Here is a 24681-nt window from a genome sequence, read left to right on the forward strand (position 1 = left end):
TTCATAAATGATTTTGCTCCAATTCAAATAATGCCCAGACTTTGATATTACAGTGGAGTGACTCATCATGCTAAGTGAAAACCACTTTTTACTTTTCTAAATGAGGAGAGAGAAGAGGCTTGCAAAAGTTAAAAAGTTTTTAACTCAGTTTTCCACTACTTGAGACAAAAGACAGATAAAGCTCAAGTTTCAGAGCTGAGCTCTGTTCCTGCCTCATTCCTGAATTTCCTGGCCTGTACTGAAGCTCTGGGCAAACAGATTTGAGTGACATAGCTAGATACCAACAGATAATTATATGCAATTGAGCCTCTCAACCTGAACTTTTTATGCTGTTTCCTCAACTCCCACCATCTTCCTTGTGCATCCTTTCTGCTGAGCTCTGGGCAGTCCAGATTTGGTGAGACTTGGGAGAGGGGGAGTTAAAAAACACAGCAACAACCACCAACCCAAAATGACAAACACCACAACCAACAGAAATGCGAAGCTTACAGAGACATTTCTGGCCAAAGATTTTCCATTTACAGGCAAAGAGCCAATTCAACAGCCAGTTCAATTTAGGAGACTGAGGAATCCAGTCCTTTCATTCCATGGCTGAATCTCTGCAGAGTCAAACATTAAAAATGATTCAAGGCAGAGATAACGCAGTTTCAGTACTGGCAAAACCTCTTCAGCTGCTCATCATTCAGATATATTTTTGAATTCCTGAGCAGTGTAGGAAGCAACAGTAAAGCTTGTATTTTATGCCTGGCTCAGTTACAAATGGAGACAAGCTATTACTTTCTCTTTCCAAGAATTCATTCAATTGAATCCAATTTTGAATGCTTTGGAGAATAATTTGAAATATAAGGAATTTTAGGTTCCTTCCCAGCCTTCACACTGCCTTGACGCTGGCATTATTCATCCACATCTTGCCAGCGGCTTGGAGACTATAAATTCAAGAAGAACTAATAGCAAAACAACTTCTTTGATTACATTGTGAAGGTGTAGCTTGTGTAAGCAAATATCTGGCAACTGTTCCCACTTCTGTGAAGCTCTTACACATAGTTTCTTCAAGTGTTTTAGTATAATTGCCATTAAATGAATTATAGGAAGCCAATATAGTTTTATTACTGGTGAAAAATATTGCTGCTTTACATCATTAAAATGATTTTTAGAACTGCTGCAATCACATTTTGCCAATATATTGTCTGTCGATATACTTGAGATTCATTAAAATAGGCCAGTTTCACAGATTACTTCAGATATAGTTTATGTGCAGCTGGAGACATTTTATATTCTCCAATATGTGCTTTTCATTCTTCAGTGTGTGCTCATCATACCATATACAACACATACTGGGAATAGAAAGCTTTTCCCTCTGCATTTACCGCAATGTCCTTTACAACGACCCTGTGGTATTCAGTTCTGTAGGCATCTCTAAGCCCAGTCACGGTGCATCTGTGGAGCTGCAGCAAAGCCTTTGGAAGATCAGCACCAAGTTTTACGGTAGATGTTGCCTCAACCAGCAATTTATCTGGCACAGATAAAGCTTTTTCCCTTTCAATACTGCCAATTCATGATTTCAGGGCAGGCAGAGGAGAAACTCCATACACAACCCATCCTTGCCTTCCCACTCACCACCTGCTCGCTGCTTGCTAGGGGACACAGCAGCTGTCTCCAGCGAGCTGTCCCTTGCAACAAAGCGAACCAGGCAGGCATGTTGGAGTGACTTTTATCTCCTACCTTATTTCCCTGCAGAGATGCCTAATGCAAGTTACCCTTGCACCCAATATGATTAATTAGCACACCAGCAAATCTGAAAATCTATACACGATGACAGATGGTGGGGCTCTCAGGAGCAAGTGAATAGGACTTTGCTTCCTGTTTATTACTGAAAACGACATTACCGGTCTAATGCTCACACAGCCCCAGAAGACATTATTCTAGAGTTAAAAGGACTGTCTATAGCTGCTGTGAGTCCTCTCACAGGCTGGCACATAAGTGCTGACAAGGGTCTGTATGGCAGACCACTCATCCCACCCGCACAGATGTTGGCTGTCTCTTACAAATGACAGCTCAACAGTATATAGGGAGAGCAACAGAAGGCAGCCTGGGAGGATAAGGAAGTCAAGCAAAAGAAGACCCCTTCTGAATAGTCAGGGGGAAGAGGTGGCAATAAAATAAATTCCAGTAATCTAATGCTTAGTGTTCTGTCATCCAAGATGACCCATAATTCTGTCTATAAACCATGCAGAACTTATTTTCTTCAGGATTTTCAGGCTGGTCGTGAACTGTTGGCTCAATAAACTGACAGTTTAATTCATATGACAAAAGGGAGAGGGCAAGTCTTCCTAGAACACTAACGAGTGTCAGGAGACATCACGATTTTGATGAGTGGCCCATTGTTGGTCTTGTCATGCTGGCAAAGGGAATCTCAACAAACAAGTGTAAACTAATTCACAGCACCAAACACAGCAAGAAAAATAAATCTGCCCGTGTTATTGTGCAGAAGAAAAATGCATAAAACAACAAACTTGAATAACAAAGCTCAGCACTGATGGCTGAGTTTGCATTAGTACTCTCTTTCAGTGGGGAGCAACCTTCGTCTAGCTTGAGCAATCAGTGGAAGAGAAATGACTGACTATTGTCATTGCTTATGTAAAAGGACTAGCAAAGACTTTAAAGATGTAAAGATGAGGGATACCAGCAGGGCAAGGAAGGACCAAGTCATCCCTGTAATGAGTAATCAAAAGAAAACCCACCCCAATAACTTCCTCAAAACCAAATTACTGAGAAGAAAAATAATACATAGGTTGGCTTTTGTTTTTAATTCCAAAACAATTGCAGTATTTAAGCCCTATTCTGAATAGTGAGAAATGAGGTCTTCTGCACCTCTTCTGAATAGAATCGAAGTTTGTTCTTAACAACCACTTCCAAGCAGTTTTAGTGAAATCCACACGATCACCATTAGGAACGACACCTTACACATAAACATTAAGGACTATCCCATTTTAAACCAAGGACTGTTGGTTCTTCATATCCATCAAATGAGATATTTATTGTAGCCACTACAAAATAAACAGTTTAAAAGTAATAATAAAATAATGTCATAAAGCATAGTGAAAACAAAGACTGATGAAATAGCTAAAAGACAATAGGGTATTGCTACATAATGTATACACAACCATATTAGTGAAGCTGCAATGTGTTGAGTTTGGACGCACTTTTAATACTTGGTCTAGCTACAGTTTCCCATGTAATTGAATTGGGGGGGGGTGGGGGGGGTGGTATTGGGTGTTGTTGCAGTATATGCCACCACAATGGACAGTTACAATGCTGTTTATGATTCTATTGTAATGGAAATATCAAATCCACAGGTTAGCACTGTAACTGTGGGTAAATTACAGCAACATATTGTATTATGTAAAGAACCGGCATAAGCTTCTTAGGCTCAGATTCATTCCAATTCTTTACTGCACTGGATCAGCAAAAAGGCATGACTTTGGTATTTTTGGAATGTGTAATAAAATCTGATAATGAATGATATTTGTCTCTCATTACTACCAGCAGCCAGCCAAGTTTTACAAATGCCAATTTAAACATTTGTTAGAGATTTTGCATGAAACACGCATGTGAAGCACAATGTTTAGTTATGTTTCCAGCCACCAGAACAAGTAGCCCCACTGTGACTGCATAAAATCAGAAACAAGTGCGAAGGAAGCAAAAAATATTATGCTAATCACAGAGCTAGCAAACCACTGGTGGCCAAATCTTCAGCTCTTGCAAGTTTGAACTGCTAGTGTGGGAAGTCTACAGAAGTACCTAACTGCCTTTGTAGAGCTGACCCTAAGCGCGTAACTTCTGTCATTTCTCTGTAAAGCAAGGATTTGTTTATATTTATTGAGGTTGCATTCTGAAGAGCACCTGTAAATCCTATTTTCAAAGGCAACTTAGATACTTAATAAGAATTACCATGGAGCTTTTACAGGGATGATAAATGCAGACTTCTAAAATTAATTATCAGACATGTAACATCTCAAAAAACTAAAACCCAGCATTTGAATATTATCCTGCACTTAAAGCAAGAAAAAGACACCTCACAGTTCAGCTTCCCCACAAAGAAATATTTTTGATGAGATAAGACTTAATTATGCATCAGAAAAGGCAGCGTCTCCAGGACAAGAATTTCCCCCTTCAGTTTGCTATTCAAACAATCACTCAAGATTTCTAGATATATTACACTCTTCAAAAAAGTCATATAAGGACTTGAGACCATTCCACACAGCCAGTGGATAAAATTAGAAAATGTGTAACGTTCCATTCATTATTAGGGGGATAGGTTGGCTTGAAAGACTAAGTTAAAAGTGTATTCATACAGCAAGTAATTTTGCTTGTCTTGGTTGCAGTAAGGCTACTGAAATAGAGACTCTGGAAAGTAAATATTCTATCAAATATACTAGCACAAATTTTGGCTTACTATGGCTGTCGTTCTTCTAATGATAACAGCTGTGTGTTCATCTTCATGACAAAGATTCAGTTTATTGTCTGTTATTCCACTGCTGGCTCTGGAACACGAGTGTAACTTTATGGTTACAAGCAGAATTAGAAATTCCTGCATCTCAATATACATTTTGCATCACAGGAAAAGAATACTTGTCACATTTCTTTCATTTACTCCATTTGCTCTGGTATCTTTGAAAGTCCAACTAAATGTGGAAGTCCAAAGATTAAAGGAATTTGCTTTCAAAACAGCAAATTTGAATGGTTTAATGGCCTGGAAATAGTTTACAAGCAGTTGTCTATCTGCTCAACTTCTCATTACTTGAATTTCTGATAACCCCTGTAATAAACAGAAGGGGACTGCAATTACAGAGATAGGGCTACTGGCATTGAGTGCGACTTCCAGCTAAAAGCCACCATTTCTTATCAGATGGCTTCAGCTTTTGAAGCACAGGACATTTCACTGTGTTTTCTTTTCTTTTTTAAAGGGGAAGCAGGAGGAGAAGGGTGGCTGCAGGGTGCTAATGAAAAGGTGTGTGGGGTAACCCAAGCACAGTGTGGGAGTCAAATGCGTGTCCAGAAGATAAGAGGCAGAAGTTGTAATATAAGATGGTTGGCAGCAACAAGAGGAACGGCACAGAATGAGATGTGCAGATTATGAATCAAGTCCAAGCTGTGTCTTTGACTGGATTTAACAGAAGCTAAGAAAGTTAATAAAAATAAAATAAACAAACAAAGCCCTGGGCTAGCAGGCAAAAGATGCATCCTATTCTCTGCTACTGACCTGTTTTGCAATTTTGCAAAAGTTATTTTTCTTCTTTATACCTGCATTTCTGCCTGTTATTGAAAGCTCTTTCAGATGTGAATAATCTCTTGTCAAGGAGAACACTGTAAAATACCAGAAGTAGAAAAGCCATTGCACTTGGTGTAACAGGCTCCCCACCAGATCCTTCACTTCTTTGTTTTTCATGTCTCCAAGGCAGTGAGTCCAATGTCTCCAATAAACAGTAATTAAATGCAGGGAGGAACAAAAATAGGAGAAATTTTGCTCTAGAGAAAGGAAAGGACAATACCATCATTTTTAAAGCAGATATATTAAAATGATACCTGCTCTGGCTTTGTACCAAGCTGCTAGCAGACTTATTTAAAAGGAACAAGTCATTTTAATTAGCTCTCCCTGGACTCATGAACACGCGAGTCCTGAGTGGGAGGGGGGAAGCAGAGAGAAATAAATATATATAAACTTAAATAAAGAGCAAGCTGGCCTTCTTGCATACTATCTCAGGTCTGCCAGTAATCACTTTCAACAATACAAGTCCACTGTGACCTCTGTTCCTTTCATACTGGAGATTAAAAGATGAAGCACTCATATTGTGGCTGGTGAATGTGCTGAGAGCAGGGAAATCAATGACTTCAGACAGGTCTCCATGCAGAAAGGGTTATCCGACATGAAATGATTAATTTTAGTTCAACTGTTTAAAGGTAGATGCTGAAAAAAAAAACCAAGAAAACCTTTCCTGATAAACAGAGACTTTTCTTTTTTTAAGCTAGCATTCTTTCATGACAGCAGATGCCTCTTATTTTAAAGTAAGACTTGATATGCATTTTTCTTTTTCTTCCATTTCTTTTCTATTAATGTATTTCTTTAATGTGCTAAATATACTTCCAGCAGGAGAATTTCAAGTAGTCCCCTACCTACTCTGAGGTCCTACAGTTTCACAAGGGTAACCATTTCCATCAGTGTATCACACAAAGCCTACAAGCAGTAGATTGCCACAGACATGAATCTATCCAGAAAGGCAGCTTCACAGGGTAGCAAAGGATTAGAACAAGACCCTGCTCAAGTTGTATGTAAAGCAGCTACATGTTTCATCAATACCTTCATGCCATTTCATTTAGGAAAACTTGCAACACTTTTTCATACTACAGCTACAGATGTTTTCTCTCTTCAAAGATGCTGCAAAGCTGGTGTAACGCTGGAGCCTTCAATTTCCCGCAGGAGGCAAAAATATTGGTAAGGAAGCTGAAATCTCTCGTCTGCACATCAGGCTTACCAGACCATGAACACAGCATGTAGGGGTTGGACACTCATTTACCCAGATGTGAGATTGGGCTCAGTCATTCTCAATCTTCCTCGACATTTGAGTTAAAGTAATATAGTTCCCCCAGTCTAACACCTTCTGTACTGCTTGAGGTTTAAAAGTCAACATCCTCTGAACCTGGAACTGAACCAGTGCTCCTGCCCTGGTCTCTCAAAGGGGGACCTCTGAAGGCTTGTTTGCCTTCTATACTACATCAAGCTGCTAAGGAGCGATAAGCAATTCAGCATGAAAAGAAGCTCAAGACAGCATTTGTTTTTCCTTCACATTTACCAAACTGTATATCGATCTCTATTTTTGGAAAATAGCCTCCATTTGTGATTTAGTAACAGCAGCCAGATTAATTGCACAGTGCTGTTTGTTGTTTGACCTTCTACTTTTATCTCTCCTGGCCATTTCTACAATTCCTCCGGAGAACACAAAATGTTTGAGTAGATGATGCACCATACATCTGGAAGGAGAGGAACAAATAGCAGTGGACCTGTATAAACACTGAGAATAGAGAAGCAATGCAAGAATTTACAAGCAGTCCTCATGCTGGGTCTAACATACCCCACGTGGATAGAATGAAATTTATTTATTTATTGAAACAAAAATATTTATAAAGACCCCGAGCTAAGCAAAGTGCCATAATTAAGCCACTGGACAAATGAAAGTCATGCCAAACACAACCAGACACCAAGTCTGTGAGTGGCTTTCCTTGTAATCACTTCTCTAGTAGAAAAGCAGTCCTCCTGTTTCATAACCAAGGCCAGGAGCTCTAACAGAACTATTTCTTCACACATGAAGGTATCAGCTTATTCAGCAGATGCTTGTTAAAAAATGCATTATCATACCCTAATACTGAGCCTTAGGACTTCAACTTGAGTATATTACCAGCTGAGTTTCTCCCACTTGCAAATTACCCAAAGATTTTGATTTTCTTATGTGTGTGCTCGCTGTTCAGGAGTCTTCAACCAAATGCTTTTTTCCTACAGTTTTTGCCATTCTTGGTGTGATGCTTGTTGCCCAACCGCCCTCTCTGGGGCACAAACTGTACTGTGAATATAAAGAGAGAACTGATGGAGCTCTGTAACCAATTGTGAGATTGTCTGGCATCAACTATTGCTCAAATCCAGTTATATAAGATTCTGAAGTATTTAGAGTACCTAAAAATAACCTCTCCTCCAGCTGGTTGCTCTCTGAACCATTATCATCTGCCATAACGATAACAATGGCAGGGCAGGGACTGCTATCAGACACAGGCTGTGGGGAGGGCTGCAGAAACTTCCTCCTAATAGTGTTTCCACGTGTTATAGGGAACAGAACCACTCAGAAAAGCCCTTTACTCCGATATCAGAGTTCACAGGTTGATTGGCAAAGGAGGTTATTTGGATGAAGCTTTTCTGCATACCTGGCAATATCTTGAACTCTTCCTCCTATGGGAGAGAAGGCTTAAATTAACCACCTACCCGGCAGTGTTGTAACTTCTTCAGTAATTAACATTACTACACCACAGTGCTTGGAAGAACTGGAACCCAAGATACAGCAATCTCCAAGACAGTTAAAATAATAAGAGCTTCCAGACATAGCATCTTTGCTTAGCATTTCCCACCAAAAATTCATGCCATACCCTTCACCTGCTTGGGTCCTAGCCTACGTTCATAGAAGCCAGAAAATCCTCTCCTCTCATAGGCACATGTTCATAGTCAAAGCCCAGGTGGGTTCAGGTAACTGTTCAGCCAAGGATTCATGCAATTATAGATGAATAATTTCATCTTTCCCTTTCCACGCTTTGCCTGTAAGACCACAACCCACTTAGAATGAGGCTTTTTTTTTCCTGCATTTTGTGCAGACCCAAATAAAAGAGGAACTTCTAGGAACTACCATCATGTGAATGGAAATGGTGGCAGATGGCTAATACTATTGATTTTGCAACAAATAAGAATTACATATCATCCCAAGCCAGTTCATCAGTAATTCCCCACAGGGGAGTCTGCCTTAGTTTCCATAATAGCTGTACAATATAACTACACTTCTAAGCCATCAGGAGCAATATTTGACTGAATATTTTCCAGAATATACATCTAGGGCAAAAGCTGCAGCTGCGATGCAAACAATTAAAATATTCACCCTCACACAGAGATCTAGCACATGGCTTTATGCATCAGACATCTACTATTTTGGATATTTGAGCTGTGGTAGAATAGACCTGCCCACAATGAATTAAACCCTGGGTGATCATCAGGAAGCGAGGAACTGCTTGATTACTTAACTAAGGGAAACTGAACAGGTATACTCAAAGTTAGGACAAAATGCTTGTTCCTTTCGATAATAGTTTTATTTACTGATGAAAGTCATCATGATCTAATGTCATAAAAATTAGCCTCAATTAATTTTTGAATTAATCAGGTGTGTTCCTGGTAATTTCCTTCTCCTATTACCCTTTTAAAAAATCTTCAAATGATAAAAGGAATTTTAGTTCAAAGAAATTGAGAGGTTTCTTTTTAATAGGGATTCAAGATAGGAAGAGAATAGATACAGAAGTTATGAGGGTGAATCTCATCAGACTGCTTTGAAACCATGTATTAAAAGCCAATTATGATATCAAAGTCACCACAAATCATCAAATATCCTCATTAGCCACCATTTTAGTTTTGTTTTTAGTTTTCAAAAGTGACAAGGACTAATATGAATGCAAGTTTTTCACCCAAAGTCCAAACTATCCCCAGCAGCAAGCTAGAGCATCTGGACACCAAGAGGGAGATGTGACTGGGGAAATCTCTTTCAAAATATTTTGCGTGCACCTATGCCTCAGTTACTTAATTTGCCTTCAAAGGGTATTTGTACATCTTCTAACTCTTGTCAGAACTTCTTTTGCACCTGCAGAAGATCAGACCCACGCAGATTAAATGTTTTGTGTTGGCATTTTGCAACAGGGTGGATTTCAGTCACTGATTTAAGTAAACAGGAGCCTTCTAAAGGTGCAAAGCAAGTTCAAAATGTTACCGACTCACAGGAGTGAGCGGTCATTGCTCAAGACTCAGGACCATGCATTTTGTATTGGAAATGCTGCCAGGCTCCAGAGGCTTGGGATAAAAAGGAGCATGAGTGAACAACCCAAACTGACCGTGTAGGTCCCCAGACTGCTCCACTTCCCAAGAACTGACCCTAAAGCTACTGTATGGTGCACAGTGACCCCATGATAGGGCCACAAGGTACAGCAAGTGGCTGCTCTGCCCACAAGGACTTCTGGTTTGGGATGGTAGGATTCCCACAGAATTGCTGCATTCATTAATCAAAATAAGAATGACAGGAAATCTATGGATTTTTCGGGAGGTGGGGGATGGGACAAACAAAGGGAATTAAATTGTATTTCTCACTGCTCCTTCTGAGAATTGCCAGAGGGAGTCTTTAGGGCTGCAAGTCATGTATGCAGTAAAACTGTTTTTATCTAAATCAACTTGCTACAGTATATTACACACTCTTTAGTATTACTTTGATGTTTCTAAAATATGAATGTTAAGCTACATAATATGATATGAAGTTACAGCTTTTTTTGCCACAGGAACAACAACAAAAACAGAGACTGATACCACCGACATGTTAAAGAACACATGATCTGTTTTGATAGCACATTATATTTACAAAGTCTGTCCCCAGGCAGGCTGTGCTTAAATGAATTTGGAATCAAAAAGTATGTGGTCAGGATAACTGGGAATAACTCTAGTACTTTTGTTTCTAGCAATACATAAGTGACACAAAACATAGATGGCCCAAAGCATACATCCAAATATATCTCCCCAAAACTTAATTAGAGAAAATTAGTCCTGTCCACCTAGGATAATTGCAACTTTTTTTTTTTTTAATGGCTGTTAGCATCACATATGCTTACAGATAAATGTTGTTTCTTCTGTCTGCTTCTGATTTAATTAGGCCATCACTAATTACAATCATGCATGGTCAGCTCTATAAGAAGAGAACATATAAAAACCAACCTGCCTTTTAACAAACAGACCTTGAGCTACATGTCTGGGGGGGAATACTAGTTCAGTTTCACCAGTGCTGGATGATCAAGTACATCTTTGGCTATATACTCTGGCATTTAACTGTAGAACTTTTTCCCTCATTCTTCCTCCCCCTCCTTCCCTCCTTTCCACAGGAACGTAACCCCTCTGAAATTAAGCATCAATGCCTAAGATACACAATTTTTTAATACAATCCAGAAGTCATAATCATACCCTGAGAAACAAGCAATCCGTAAAGTAAAATACGTTCAGCGCCTGAATGTTAATGCAGCAATTAATCATTTTGATATCCTTGCTCTCTCTCTTGCTCATTTTCTCTTGATTTTTTGATGTCAGAGCCAACTCAGTATAACACCATACTTTTAAAAAAATCATCTTTCAAGCAGCAGCATTAAACACTTCACAGGGGAAAGCAAACAAAATCAATACATATTATAGCATTCATGGTATAACAAACACTATAGTTACGGTTGCAAAGACACTTATGTGCTAAGCTTCCTTTCCCCACTCACTCTCAAAGAAACAAAACCAGCCTGAAACACAACAGCTTTCTTCACAAAATCTGCTGTTCAGCTGAGGTGCCATGGGAAAATACTGTTACTTCTTCCACGAAGAACAACCAGCACTGTATGTGTGCAAGTCTATACATACATTTGAAGAAGAACAAGCCTTATGAAATCATCCAAAAGCACCGTACAGTGTGCCAGGGTGAGCTGTGCAAGGCAGGGCATTCCTATTAACTCAGCATGGCACAAAGAGCCCCATCGAGGAAGCCAATGCGAGAACAAATGGAGATGAAAGGAAAGAGAAGAATGATTTCTATCAACAATGCAAGTTTTGAGGGATCTCCACAAATTTTTGTTGTTTGAGCCTTCTCTTACCTTTCAGGGCACAACAGCAAGAACCCAGAACGAGCAAGACCAAGAACCCTCCTGCTGCTGCGACTGATGAGGAAACAAACGTTCTAGCACCTTCCAGCCTCCCTCCCCAGGGCTTGTGGTACCAATAACGAGCCCTTCACTAGCTCCACACAGACAAGTCTGCACTGCCTGCCATGCCCCAGCTGAGCCAGCCCTGTGCAGGTGCTTTCAGTTGCGCTGCTCACACGTGGGGCACACCTGTGCATGGGGGGGCACTGACATGGGGCGTACTTGTGCACGAGGCTCGCTCACACGTACGGTGCAGTGTTTGCATGTGGGGTACACTCGCTTGTGGAGTGCACTGCTTGTACACAGTGCAGTGCTTGCATATGGGCTGGCTGGCACGCAGGGCACACCACTGGCACACTGCTGGCTGTGCCCCCCCCCCCCCCCCCCCCCCCCGTGAGAGCTCGGAGTTGCTAAGTGACAGGGTCCTGCCCTCGGGGGGGGGGGGGGGGTTCCGACAGCATAGACGAAAAATTCCCACTTAACGTTTTAATACATTGGGCATGTAGATATGCGCGTGGCAATTAACATTCATTTAAAACAACAATGAAATGATTAATCAGCTGGGATTGCAAATGACAAACTGACACTTGAGGTTCATTTTGTTTAGAGCTGTGCCTCGTATTTAGCCAAATCTCTGATTAAAGGCGAAGTTCTAAGGTTCCAAAGAATAAACTTCAGCTTTGATGCTGTTAACATCAGTTTTTTTCACTGAATTAAATTTTGTGGGGGAGGAAAAAGAAATGAGGTGTTTTGTTTTTACTTCAGAGATTATGAAACCCAGGCGCATCTTCAACGCAATGAAGATTTGTCTCTTCCATCAAACTGCTGCATATGGGGCACGGTATTTTATTAGCAGATGAGCGAAGAGGGATAACATAGGACAAGATTAAAACTGAAATGCAGAAATCATAGAGACAGGAAAACAGAGTGTTTTGCTGTTTCAAGTTTAAGGAGATTATGCACTGTAGTATTGATTCCAGTTTATCCCGAGGTTTCCATGCATATTCAGGTGCTATATATGGGAACAATGAATAAAAATCATCTCACGTTCTCAGTATTTGCTTCTAATGACATTTATCACTGTTTTATTTTCATGGCCCTCTAATTATTGAAGAAACTGTTTATATTGATTTACGGACACAAGTCCAGAAAGACTCCAGAGGATGTTGTGGGGTTATGGAGGCAGTCCAGCTGCCGTGGGGTGTGCAGTCACCCACATGGCCGTGGTGTGCAGCCAGCCCAAGCTGTGCCACCACCTTGTGCACCACAGGGACCTGCCCTGACGATCCCCTTCTTGAGCTGGCTCCAGCTGCGCAGCATTTGTTACCATATTACAACAGGAGATCCGAGCGTGGCTCAGGAGTCCCCTGCACAGGCAGCAGATGCATATGCAAACACATAAAGACATCCTTGACTGTGAAGAGTTTACTGGGGATCATCTTGCCCTAAGTTATGCACAAGGTCACTTGCAGCACTGAGAGGATGACCATCTCCCTGTCTACCACGCTATCTCCACCAGCATTCTCTATGTAATTAAACATCCAGCACCTATACTGTTACTCATGCCCATATTGTTACAATTCTCATTCATTTTAATGATCATGAAAACCCGCTACCTTTCTCTCATTTTATAGTTCCTGCTGCATTTGTTGCCATCACTTTTGCTCAGTCTGCTTGCAACTCAGCTTTCTGCTGGTATTTGTAAGTGCAATGATTTCTCTGCTTCTTTCTCTCCATTTTCTAACTCTCCCTCATGTTTATTCACATTCTAAAATTTTCCTTGCCTAGTGCTTCTCCCCACACGATTTGCTGTCTCACCTCTTTGAGTAAGCCTGATATTTTCTTTCCCTCAGTGCTGAGTCATTCTGTTATCTTTTGCCCTTTGCATCCAAAGTGCTGTATAACCAAATACAAGTGTTACACTTTGTGTGATTTATAGCCCTGAGTTGTAGAAGAATCCTTGGTATTCAGGTCAAAACTTGGAGCGAGCCACAACGTATGGACTCTGTGAAAATGGTGATGCTGCCTTTGAATGACTAAGGGTAAATAATTCCTTAACTGAAGTGAAAATAAACTATCGCATTGCAACAGAAAAACCAGGGTTCCCAGCAAGGTTCTTTTCCACTAAATCAGGTCTACCATGATTTAGTAGAAAAGAACCTTGCTGGGAACCCTGGTTTTTCTGTCTTCTATCTTTTCTGTTTTCTATCATTACATCTATTACTCTGAATCTGTTGCTTATACCTCAGAAATCAGCACTAGCAGCTGATGCTGTGAACTAGGATGAAGAGGAAGAAATTTCCCTCCCATTGCAGAGGGCAAATACAGATCTGTGATTACTTCTGTCCCTCCCTTCACATACTGTTGCTATCACCTCACTGCACAGAGATATTACCATATTACACTTTCCCTTGCAGTGGTGTGAAGCTACTTCCACATAAGTTTTCACTCCATCAGTCAGAGTATGTTGAATTGGCATCATTTATTCTCAAAAAGATTTTTTAATGGAATGATAAAATTCACAACCAATGTTATTTGCATGAGATCATTGAACCAACCTGTATGACATTTGTTCTGTCAACCATCAGTTCGTAGATAAGCAGCAACTAACAGTCAAGGACTTCATACTTCAGTCTGAGCCTTGCTAAGAAGAGTTCTCCTGATAATTAAACGCTAATGTTCTTTCATGAGTACATTATAATGAAATAAATTGCTTCTAGGGAACAATAAACTTCAGGCAGCATCTGAAGCATTTTAACAGCACAGAGCATTTGGCTGCTGCAAGATTCACTCGAAAAGGAGAAAGGTAATAACATCTCAGAAACAATTTAGAAAACAATCTTCTGCACTTTCAGTGTTTCTAATAGCAAATTGGGACACTCCAATGTGTGATTTTACTCCTTCTCAATCACTCACTGCCACCTGGAATGGAAACACATATATGATGTGACTGTGCAAACCACTGCACTGCTCCTCCAGCTCCCAAGGCTAACCGTGCTTTGGGTTAAAGTGCTTCTTTCGTACATGGAAACACTTGATTCTTCAGCCCTTACACGATTAAACTTACTTCGTGTGCTGCTTTCTACCTGGAACTGTAAGAGGTTGTTCATAAAACTCAAGATATTTTTACACAAATCAGGTTTGCAAATTTGGAGGCTTGAGCAAACTCTGAAAGAGTGTTGGGAATCCCTGTGCTGCCTGGCCAGGAAGGTTCAGTACAACTGTCAAGCATTTTACAGCATCTCTGAGGATACAGCTCACATAAAATTCAATACAAATGCCGTGCAAAAGCCAGGCTCCACACACAGCAACATTTATTTGTCTTCAGAAGCAGGATAAATGAAATGATCATTGTAGCTTCCTAATACTTTAAAGTGTATTATAGAAATGTTTATAAAGGACCAAGAGAGTGTATAGCAAATATGTTTCCAGTGAAATGAAAGTGTGCATTTACCCATCCAATTTAAGATATTATCATGCCATTTTAAAACACATTAGGTATAAGCAGGAAGCAGAGTAGCTAAAAAAATTCAATGGTTTATTCTCTTGCTGCAGGGCAGCAGTAAGGAATTCATTTTTCTATTGTGGCTATTTTAACATTTAAATGGTGGTGGAAAATACATATTTCTGCCATGCTGCTGTTTTAAAGTAACTGGGTAAAGCTTCCTCTGCTTGAAAATTGTTAGTTGCTACTAAGAGTTGATACTATGCATGTTTTAAAAGAATAAAACATACTCATTTTTATAGTGCAATTTCCAAGCAGTGATAAACACACTAGCAAGTATGCTATAGCGATGTGAATGTAAGCTGTTCATGCTAAAGACTATCTGGCATCCTATTCAGAAAAGCTATTGTGACTGTTGCTAGGAATATAAAAGTATACAGAGATCATTCTGAGTCATGTGGAAGAAGAAAAGAAAATCTTTCTACCTTTTTTAATTTTTTTAATTTTTTTTTTTTTTTTACAAGTGGCACAATTACTTGTACATTGGCCTTTATCCAAGACAGATGGATTATCACCAGAACAATTTTCAGTAAACCCTCCTTGCATTTACATAATGTAAGTTTCTAACATTTAGCCAATTAAAAGAATTGGTGCTTATGGCTTTAAAGAACTTGTAGGTTAATTATGACTCTCTTTGTGGATACAAAAGAAGTGATAAAAATAAAGCACTTTGGTAGTTAAGGAACCTGCTCACTAATTTATGCTACATGGATAAGACTACTATGTAGAAAGCTTATTTTGCTTGAGTAAGAAGAGCGCTGATAACATGCTGATGTTTTAATTGTTGCAGAGCAGTGTTTACACCAGGCCAAGGACTTTTCGGCTTCTTGCTCTGTCCTGCCAGCGAGCAGGCTGGGGGTGCAGCAGGAGCTGGGAGGGGACAGACCCAGGACAGCTGACCCAAACTGGCCAAAGGGGTATTCCATACCATCTGACGTCATGCTAAACAATATATAGGGGTGGCTGGCCGGGGTGGGGGGGCCGGCTGCTCGGGAATAGGCTGGGCTTCGGTCAGCGGGTGGTGAGCAATTGCATTGTGCATCACTTGTTTCTTACACATTATTATTGTTAATACTATTATCATTATCACTATTATTATTATTATTGTTATTATTATTTTCCTGTCTTAATAAACTGTCTTTATCTCAACTCACAGGCTTCACTTTCCCGTTTCTCTCCCCCCATCCCAGAGAGGGAGGGGGGAGGGTGAGCGAACGGCTGTGTGGTGTTTAGCTGCCAGCCGGGTTAAACCACAATAATGTGTTTAAGTTCAATTCATTTTTGAAATATCAATCCCCCTCCTTAATATCTATTCTATCAGTGGAAGTCTTGAAGGATGAGATTGATTTTCTAAGAAAAGTTCTGAAGACACTGCTTTGTTTTAAATAAAAAAGCTAAATATATTTCTTCTCATCTGTATTCTAAATCTGAACCCTTTATTTGAACTCTGTCCTTACAAGTTCAGATGTACATACACCTCTGCAAGAGATTTCAAAACCTGCCGAATGGAAATTCGGATTTAACCATTATCACACAGATAATCCTTGGCTAGACATGTTTTGTTTCTAGAAAGGTAATTCCCCACAAAAAGGTCAGTAAGCACCTTTTAAAATTCTTTCTGAAAACGGTTGGTTGCACCATGTATGAAAGGATGGCATTTTGATGGCATGTATGAAAGGCACCATGAAATATATATATATACACATATATATAATACATATAATGTATATATATTTATATATACACAGAAAGGCTTCAGTAGATTCTCCAATTTAAACTGAATGAGGGTTAAGCAAAAGTTGGCAAAATATAACATAGTTTGTATTATTATAGCAGCGCATATAGGCTCTGATTTTCATCCACTAAAATTTAAACAACTCTTACTGTGGTAGGTGCTGCACAAAGAGGAAGTAAGTTTTCTCTATTAATAAAAGTACTTAAACAAGAAAATCACAATTTAAAAAAAACATTTTAAATTTATTAGCTTATTGGTCCAAGGACATTCAGAAAGTCTTCAACAGGATCAAGCATTTACATTCAGAGCTCTGTAGTCCTATCATCTCAATCCTTAAACAACCTCTCTTCTCAAAACAAAGTTTTACCAATCTATTACTACTTTTTTGTTGTTGTTTTTGTTGTTCTGTCCAAATTTATTACTTTAAATGACAAAAATTCTTAGAACCATAGAAATAATCCAAAAATATTTAGAGGACATTAAGTTTTCTCTCGTGAAAACTAAGTATTAACTAACATTAAAGCAACACCTTTTTATTTCTCTGCCAAAGAGCAAATTTAAGACTGTTAGCCAAAGGACATAGGAATAATCCTTTGTCTATGAAGTTTACTTTTTTTTTTCTCCCATATTTTCTGATTTAGAAAAATAGACCTCCTAGTATGTACTGTTAATAGTAATTACTTTATTTAGAATATATTTTTTTTTAGAGAAACATAAATCATCCTAGACTTCTTGATACATATTCTGTAATTCATATCATATGGATGGCTTCATAAGTCTTTCTAATGCCCAATAAAATATGCTACTCAATAGCATACTCATTACATATTAAACTGAGAATTCTGTTGCACAAGCACTAGTGTGTGATTTTAAAACAATAAAACCAGCGTGAAGTTATGAATTATAATAAGGTTTCTGCATTTCTGATTTGTAAAAATACATTTTTATACTCTCTCCTTAGCCAGCACTTGAACTTTTCATCTAGGCTTGCTAAGTGAACATAACCAAAACATATTGTCTTTGTTTACTGGTACATATGAAGAAGTTTCATCGCTTCTAAATATGTACCTGTGTATATGTTCAGAAAGTTGGCTTTCCTTCTTCTTGTTCTTTGTTTTGTTCTCCAGGTCTGGGATCAAAAAATTGAAAGTTCCTCCTCTAAATGCCTTCAAATTACCCTCTACTTCCCTTTGTACTGTTTTGGTATTCCGAATATGTGCATTTGGACTTACATAAACTTGGGTTTTGTATGGCATTCCCATTCCTCTCCTTATCCTTCCAGTTTCTTAGAAGAGATATTTATATATGAAAGTGTAATTAGAAACAAAACCCAGCAACACATTTTTTCCCTTTAGAAAAAAATTGCTCTCTTCTATGATTTCATCATTCCTTAAATGTCTAGTACCACAAGCTACCTGCATAGGGGAAAAAACGCTTTTGTAGGGAATGTCATTTCTAAAAGAACCAGAACAATAGTAACTTCAACATTGTATTGTGGAGGAGGAAGGTACGCAGACAATAGCCTACATCATCTAATGGAGTGCTAAAAAGCAAAACTATTAGCATTTACTGCCATCACTCACAGCATTGTTAATCTAGATTAACAGTCAACGGGCCCTACACCTGGAGAAGAAATAATAAAGAGGCAGTTTCTGCTGAATGGATTGTGACATGAAAAGGAATTAGCTCACAATGCTGTTATCACCACTGCAGCTACTTACTGGGTTTGGCAATTACAGCAGAGATTGATAGTACTTGGTAGCATACCGATTGCTTTATTGGCATGTGTCTGATAAATACATGCTAATCCATTAAACTAATGTCACAATTGATTCTTAGGTAGAATGCAGAAGAAAATCCAGGCACTAATCACCACTAACTATCATAAAGAAAACACAATAGCTTAATAATGAATTTCATTATGGTGGGATAAATTTAGCTAATGCCATCAAATTTATTATATACTGAATAGTACTCCTGAATATTGTTATGTTGGAAGGAAACAATTCAGTAATATGAAAAAGTCTCTGCTGATTTCTCTGTGCTAGATTCTTCTACAACCAATGATCAACAGCTATTTTCAGTTTGAATGACTTTGATGTGAACAACAAGAGGAAAAAAAGACAGAACAAAAATGAGATTTTCCTGAAAGCATTGCCTGCAGGTAGGTGTCTGTCTCAGTCTATGCTGAACTGAACAACCATGCATCACTGCAGTTTAAAGGTGCATTACACAAAAAATAAAAGCAAACAGCTGCAGAAATAAGTGCAAAATGGTCTGCTGGAGTAAGGTGCTCTAGTATAATAGCTTATTATCCTCAGAAGAAGTCTAAAGAGCCAAACTTTATGACTTCTCATGGGTTTCTTATTTAATAACTTGTCTGATATTTTCTGCTAGTCCACACATACAAGTGAATATCACTGTCTTTTAGGTCCTGCACAACATGATGATTGACACAGGAATGATTTTTAATACTTTCAGTTGTATTTTTCTTACAGAAGATTAACTGAAAGTTTTTTAATGAGGAAGAGATATTTTCAATGGCAACACCTCTTTGAATTCTTGTCCCCAGATACAAAATATATTATATACATTTTCATTTTTCAGTTCAAACTGAAAAATACACTGTTCATCCAGCTACATTTTAACATACTTTGCTATAGGTTTGAAATGAACCTTGAAAGTATACCTTTTAAAAATACAGATTTTCATTACTATGTTACGTGTGGCCATGTAACAAGTCTACCTGAACATGCTCTAAAGTACTGAAGATTTTATGTGAATTGAAATCCCAAGTTACATTTCTCCTTCTGAATATAAATCAGCGACTACCAGCCTCTATTTGAGCTGAGCATTCTTCTAGATGAAACACAGTACTAGCTAAGTTTGCTTCTGTGGCATTCTTCTAGATGAAGACACAGTACTAGACTAAGTAACATTGCCTTCCTGTGGCTGGAGGTCCCCAAGGCTGCCAGCCCCAACAGCAGCAGATCTCAGAGGGCTAATATGCTAACATATCTCAAAGTAAATGATGAGGACTATCATGTTTTATTTTATGTTTGCAACAAGTTAAGCCTACATACACATCTACTGAACATCTAATACACATCTATTATGGCTCCTAATGTGACTGGTACACTACTGCACAGACACTAGCTCGAAGACCAAAGCAACTTCCCCAGCACTGAAAGAGGTTCGTGGCACAGCCAGAAATGCAAACAGTTTTCCATAGCCTCATCCATCTTGTAATCATCTGTTAGACAGTTTTTCATGTCTTCCAATTTAAATAACAAGACAATTAAATGAAATTTAGCTATCTTAGAGCACAGGTACTAGTCAACAAGAACAACAACAAAAAAGGCGATCCCTTACACTATCAAACTAGCTCCAAAGGGTTTTTTTTTTTTTTTTGTCATTTAGTTATTTCTGTGTCTCATCAAAACAAGATGAAAGGTAGGTTCAACTTTTAAAATGAAAAGATTAAATCACTTTGGAGTTTGCAATCACTGTCCATTAATCCAAGTCCACATTAAATACCAGTGATAACAACGTTGGCTGTTCTATTAAATTCCAAAGGACAAAAAAAAAAAAAGAGGTTATGTATTAATCAGTGATAAAAATAATATCACCTGCGTTTTTGCTGTTTTTATTCTGTTTCACAAATCCTGATGACTGAAGGTTTTTTTTGTTTGTTTGTTCATTTTCTTAAAAATCAGTCTGTATCATATATTTGCCATTTAATGACTAAAAGGGCTTGAGAGGTTAAGGTATTACTATGCCAATTTGTATATATGGAACTGAGACACAGAAATAACGAAATGAGCTGCCTAAGATGACGCAGCACATCAGCAGAAGACCTGGAAATTAAATCAACTGATTAATTGTCCAGTTGTCCACAGTAGGAAGAACCTACAGATACGTCAGGATCTTACTCTTTATATTATTAGAATGATTAGAAGTGAGCATAATTCACTGGAAAACTGGGCACTTAGATCTCTCTGGGAGAAAGACAAATAATTGTTCATAGCTCCATTTTTTTGCCAAGCTTCTTTGCAATTTCTTTCTTTTCATGTCTGCCTAGCGTTGACAGTTTCTCAAGCAATTCTTGATGATCACAAAGATGTAGGTTTTCAAATATTTGGGAAAACTTCTAAGATGTCACATCTCCTTTTCACCAGTATGAAAACAAGACAAGCATTTGGCATGTGACTGGAAGTTAATTATTAAATGAAAAAAGAAGAAGCTTTCCTACTGTTATAGTAGTTTTTTCTTCAGAACATTAACCCCTTTTACAGCCCAGGAGACATGACGACATATTTCTTGTTGCTCTTTCCAGTATTAATTTTTCTTCTCAGTTTCAGATAAATTATTCTAGGCATGTAGCTGTAAAATAGCTGATAACAATCACTTAACAACCTCAGTCATTACAGATATCATACTTCTTATCGAAGAATGTAGAGTTAAAAAGATTTCTGCAGGAAAATACCAGACCTTTTTTTTTTTTTAAGGGAACTGAATGAGTATCATAAGATGTACCAAGAGTTCCTATTAATGTTCTTTAAGAATGGGCCAATGATGAAGTTAAGTAAACACAGTTAAAATGTCTGTTCGTAGCCTATGCAATTCACTATCACACAGCTTTTAGGACTAAGATGGATAATGGATAATAATCAGTAGAGCTCCTTGCCATAGAATATTAATATTGCCACAACCTTAAAATGATTCAAAACAGGTTGGTGATATAAAAAAAAATGTGGATGTCTAAACTCACACTGACAAATGGCTATGGGAATACATGCTGTTTGCCAGGCATCAGGCTGCTGTGAAGACACACAGATCTCCAGGGGTTTTGAGCTCCAAGCTATAACTGAACATCAGCCACGGACAGGTACCTGAAATGGGCTTGCTCCTGCAGCTGCAGAGATTTTTCAAGGTTGGAAAACAAAGTCCAGGCCCATTTTCCCTCTATTATATGCTCACTTCACAAATTCTCAGAACTTAAACATACTATTTCTCAGATTCTTTTCATATAAAAAAAAAATCTAATATCTGTTTTTAAATGATGAGGGAAACACTAGTTCTGTTGTGACCCTTGAAGACAGCAAGAAGTAGTACTGATTATTCAGTCACTAGATACTTGAACTGATTATAAGGGAGAGGCTGATGAAGCTGCTGTATGAGAAGTGGAGCTACAGTGAGTAAAAAAAATGGAGTTTTAAAGCAAAGAATTCTTACAACAGTTATTCTGAGAGCCAAGTACAAAACTCCATACAATAAGTATTGGTTTTGTAAAGGAACTGGAAGTATATGGTGATAAAAAATATAAATAATACTTTTGCAAGTACATGTTTTAAAACACCTTAAAGCACGTGATACAAGTTTCTGTCAGGACCTGTGGTTTTAAATGAAAAGTTATCATTTTGTACGTGGATAACAGAAAATATATTAACAGCAAGAACAGCGACTGGAATAGAAGCCACTTACCCTGGGATTTTTTTACTTCATGGAGGTTCTAATTTGCTTCTCAAATGTATTGATGTAGACCAGAAACAATTGAATGAATGCCGTAACTTTTGTCACTGCAATGCTCACATAAGCAGACTGTATCTTGTAATTTTGTATATAAATATATATAAATGATATGATTTGAAAATTATCTAGCAGGTATGATTAGGAAAAAGAAGATAGAAAGGTTTACTGTTATACTATGTCAAACTGCATGATATTTTAGACAATAGGCCTGCAAGTACTTAGAAGGCCTACGAAATACACCAAGTGCCTCTCACAGACCCTTTCATTTTGGAGCTGAATGTTAAGCACAGCTGATTTAAAGGCAAGGCATGGAATTGGCAACAGCCCGAAGGCACCTGAATGCTAACAGGTGCTGGAACTCCCTGGGTAATAAATGAGAGCACTCTGTAGTGGCATGTTTGTCACAAGGGCCCAGGGGCTTACAACTCACCGTTCCTATTAGTCTAGCAGAGCTTGATTTGTTAACCTCGTAGTGGCCTGTCTTTTCTTCAGTGTAGTACATGAAGTAATTACAAGTTTCATGTTACAACAGGTTGCCAGGGTACTTTCCAGAGCTTGAAGCAATGATGCAGACACGAAATTACAGACAGATGCCTGCAGTTGTGATGGCTACCTTAATTTGCTTCTTTCACAGGTCACAACTTTGGGTACTTTATTATTCAGACTCTGCTCAGCAACAGTAGGCTTACTGGGAACTTGTTGCTCCCTCCCACACGTGGGTTTTAAGAGAGGCCCATTTTCAGTGCTAAAGGAGTGCTCAGCCTGGCTGATTCTAATGTGAAGGTTCTGTATTTTCTTACATGTTAATCTGCATCACTGCCCTTGCATCCTGCATCTTCTATAAAGTAACTTCAACTAGGTGGAACTGTACAGTCTGGAGGAACAGACTGAAGTGTGAACTAGTTCTCTACCTCTGCCCAACCTTCTCTGCTAAGAGGATTTTTGGACTGCAGCCAGAAGCAACATGTAGGTGGCATGGACAACAAAGGAAGGTTCTGAGAGTGTTTTAGGAGCTTAGGGGATAAGTCCTTGGAATACTGAATCTTAAATACTCCAGGTTGCTTCTGAAAATGAACAGTACAAGCGTTAAGTACAGACAGTCTGTATAAAATTTGGTCTCTCCTGCTTAATGAGGCGGTTGGTGAAGTCAGGAGAAAGCACTGCCTTTCATCAGGGCAGTATCAGACCCTTACATTACAAGGCTGGGGTCGGTCAGTTCAATCTTATATTCACCCTTTCTATCCCTTGCTATCTCTGAGTGCAGGGGAGAAGTTACAGTGGCTGAGGTCTTTCACTGTATTACGAGATCTGTAACTCAACCTTCTGCCAATAGTTTTAATTTTACAATACTTTATTTTTGAGAAAATAGCTAGCATAATCACATTCACAAAAAAGATGATATTTGGGACCTGAAAGTTCTGTCTTGAAATAAAGGCAGCCATGATATTTTTAGGAACTGTCTTACTTTTTATAGGCACGCCTTTCTTCAAAGGAACTCTGTCTTAGCAACATAAAAATTCAGGTTATTAAATAAGCAAGTAAGATGATAAATGCATTTATGAGAATCCTTTCTGGAAAGTATTTCCCCACCTTGTGGGATGAGGTGCTTTTATTGCAGAACTATCTCCTTACTGTTAAACATGAACAAGTGGAAGCTGTGGAGCTTAAACCATTCTAACTTTTGGGTTTCAAGTAAGCATGATCTTGGCCACACTGTATTTATGCTACTTGATTTTCTTGATTTTATGACATGGGTGTGATTTCTGATAAGCAGCTACATACGAAAGACTAGAACCAAGCACTATCATTTTGTACTAAGAATAAAAAATTAACAATTTTGCATCTTCTCATTGATAGGATGAATGAAGGCTATAACTAGTGTATAATGGCTTATTACAACGAACAGACATTTTGACCACATATGTAATGCAACTTCAAACAAGTGCAATACAGCCGATACACCCTCTATACAAATATTATACAAAATAGAAACAAGAAATCACCTAATATTCTGTTGTCCTCCAAAGCTCTGCTAACACTATAAAGCCTGGGAAAGTCTTGATATTGCTGTAGCAACTTTATGTAGAAAACCTCCCCAGACAGAAAACAACCTCATAAACTTTCTGGTCAATTGGTTGAAATTCAATTAAAAGTAAAAAAGAAACTTAAAAAAAAAAAAAAATTAGATGTCACAATTGGAAGCTCTTTGAAAACTGTATAACAGTGGCTGTTGTTATCCCTATCTGTTCTATTTTTTGCCATGTACAAGTTTTCCCAGATTAAAATTTGAAAGAACAAATTCTGAAGTCACTTTCTATTTAATATGATTGCAGAAAGCTGAAAAGCAGCAAGCTATATTCAACTCACTGAACAGCCCTGATATTGAGCGGGTCTC

The 24681-nt window shown here is 38.5% G+C and overlaps 1 long non-coding RNA gene across 7 annotated transcripts in view; it reads right to left on the reverse strand.

The window, feature by feature from the left end:
- Nucleotides 1–24681, reverse strand: part of LOC106031186 (uncharacterized) — a 324491-nt gene that overhangs the window by 239745 nt on the left and 60065 nt on the right. For 6 of the 7 annotated variants that reach the window (XR_007166980.2, XR_007166976.2, XR_010825589.1 and 3 more), the window contains exon 1: nucleotides 11467–11589. The exons of the other annotated variant lie outside the window; for it this stretch is intronic. This is a non-coding gene — a long non-coding RNA (uncharacterized lncRNA). Of the gene's footprint in view, nucleotides 1–11466; nucleotides 11590–24681 lie in introns of those variants that run through there. 7 annotated transcript variants of the gene reach the window in all.

This window comes from Anser cygnoides, chromosome 17, assembly GCF_040182565.1.
Source record: "Anser cygnoides isolate HZ-2024a breed goose chromosome 17, Taihu_goose_T2T_genome, whole genome shotgun sequence".
In the NCBI taxonomy this organism is placed as follows: domain Eukaryota; kingdom Metazoa; phylum Chordata; class Aves; order Anseriformes; family Anatidae; genus Anser; species Anser cygnoides.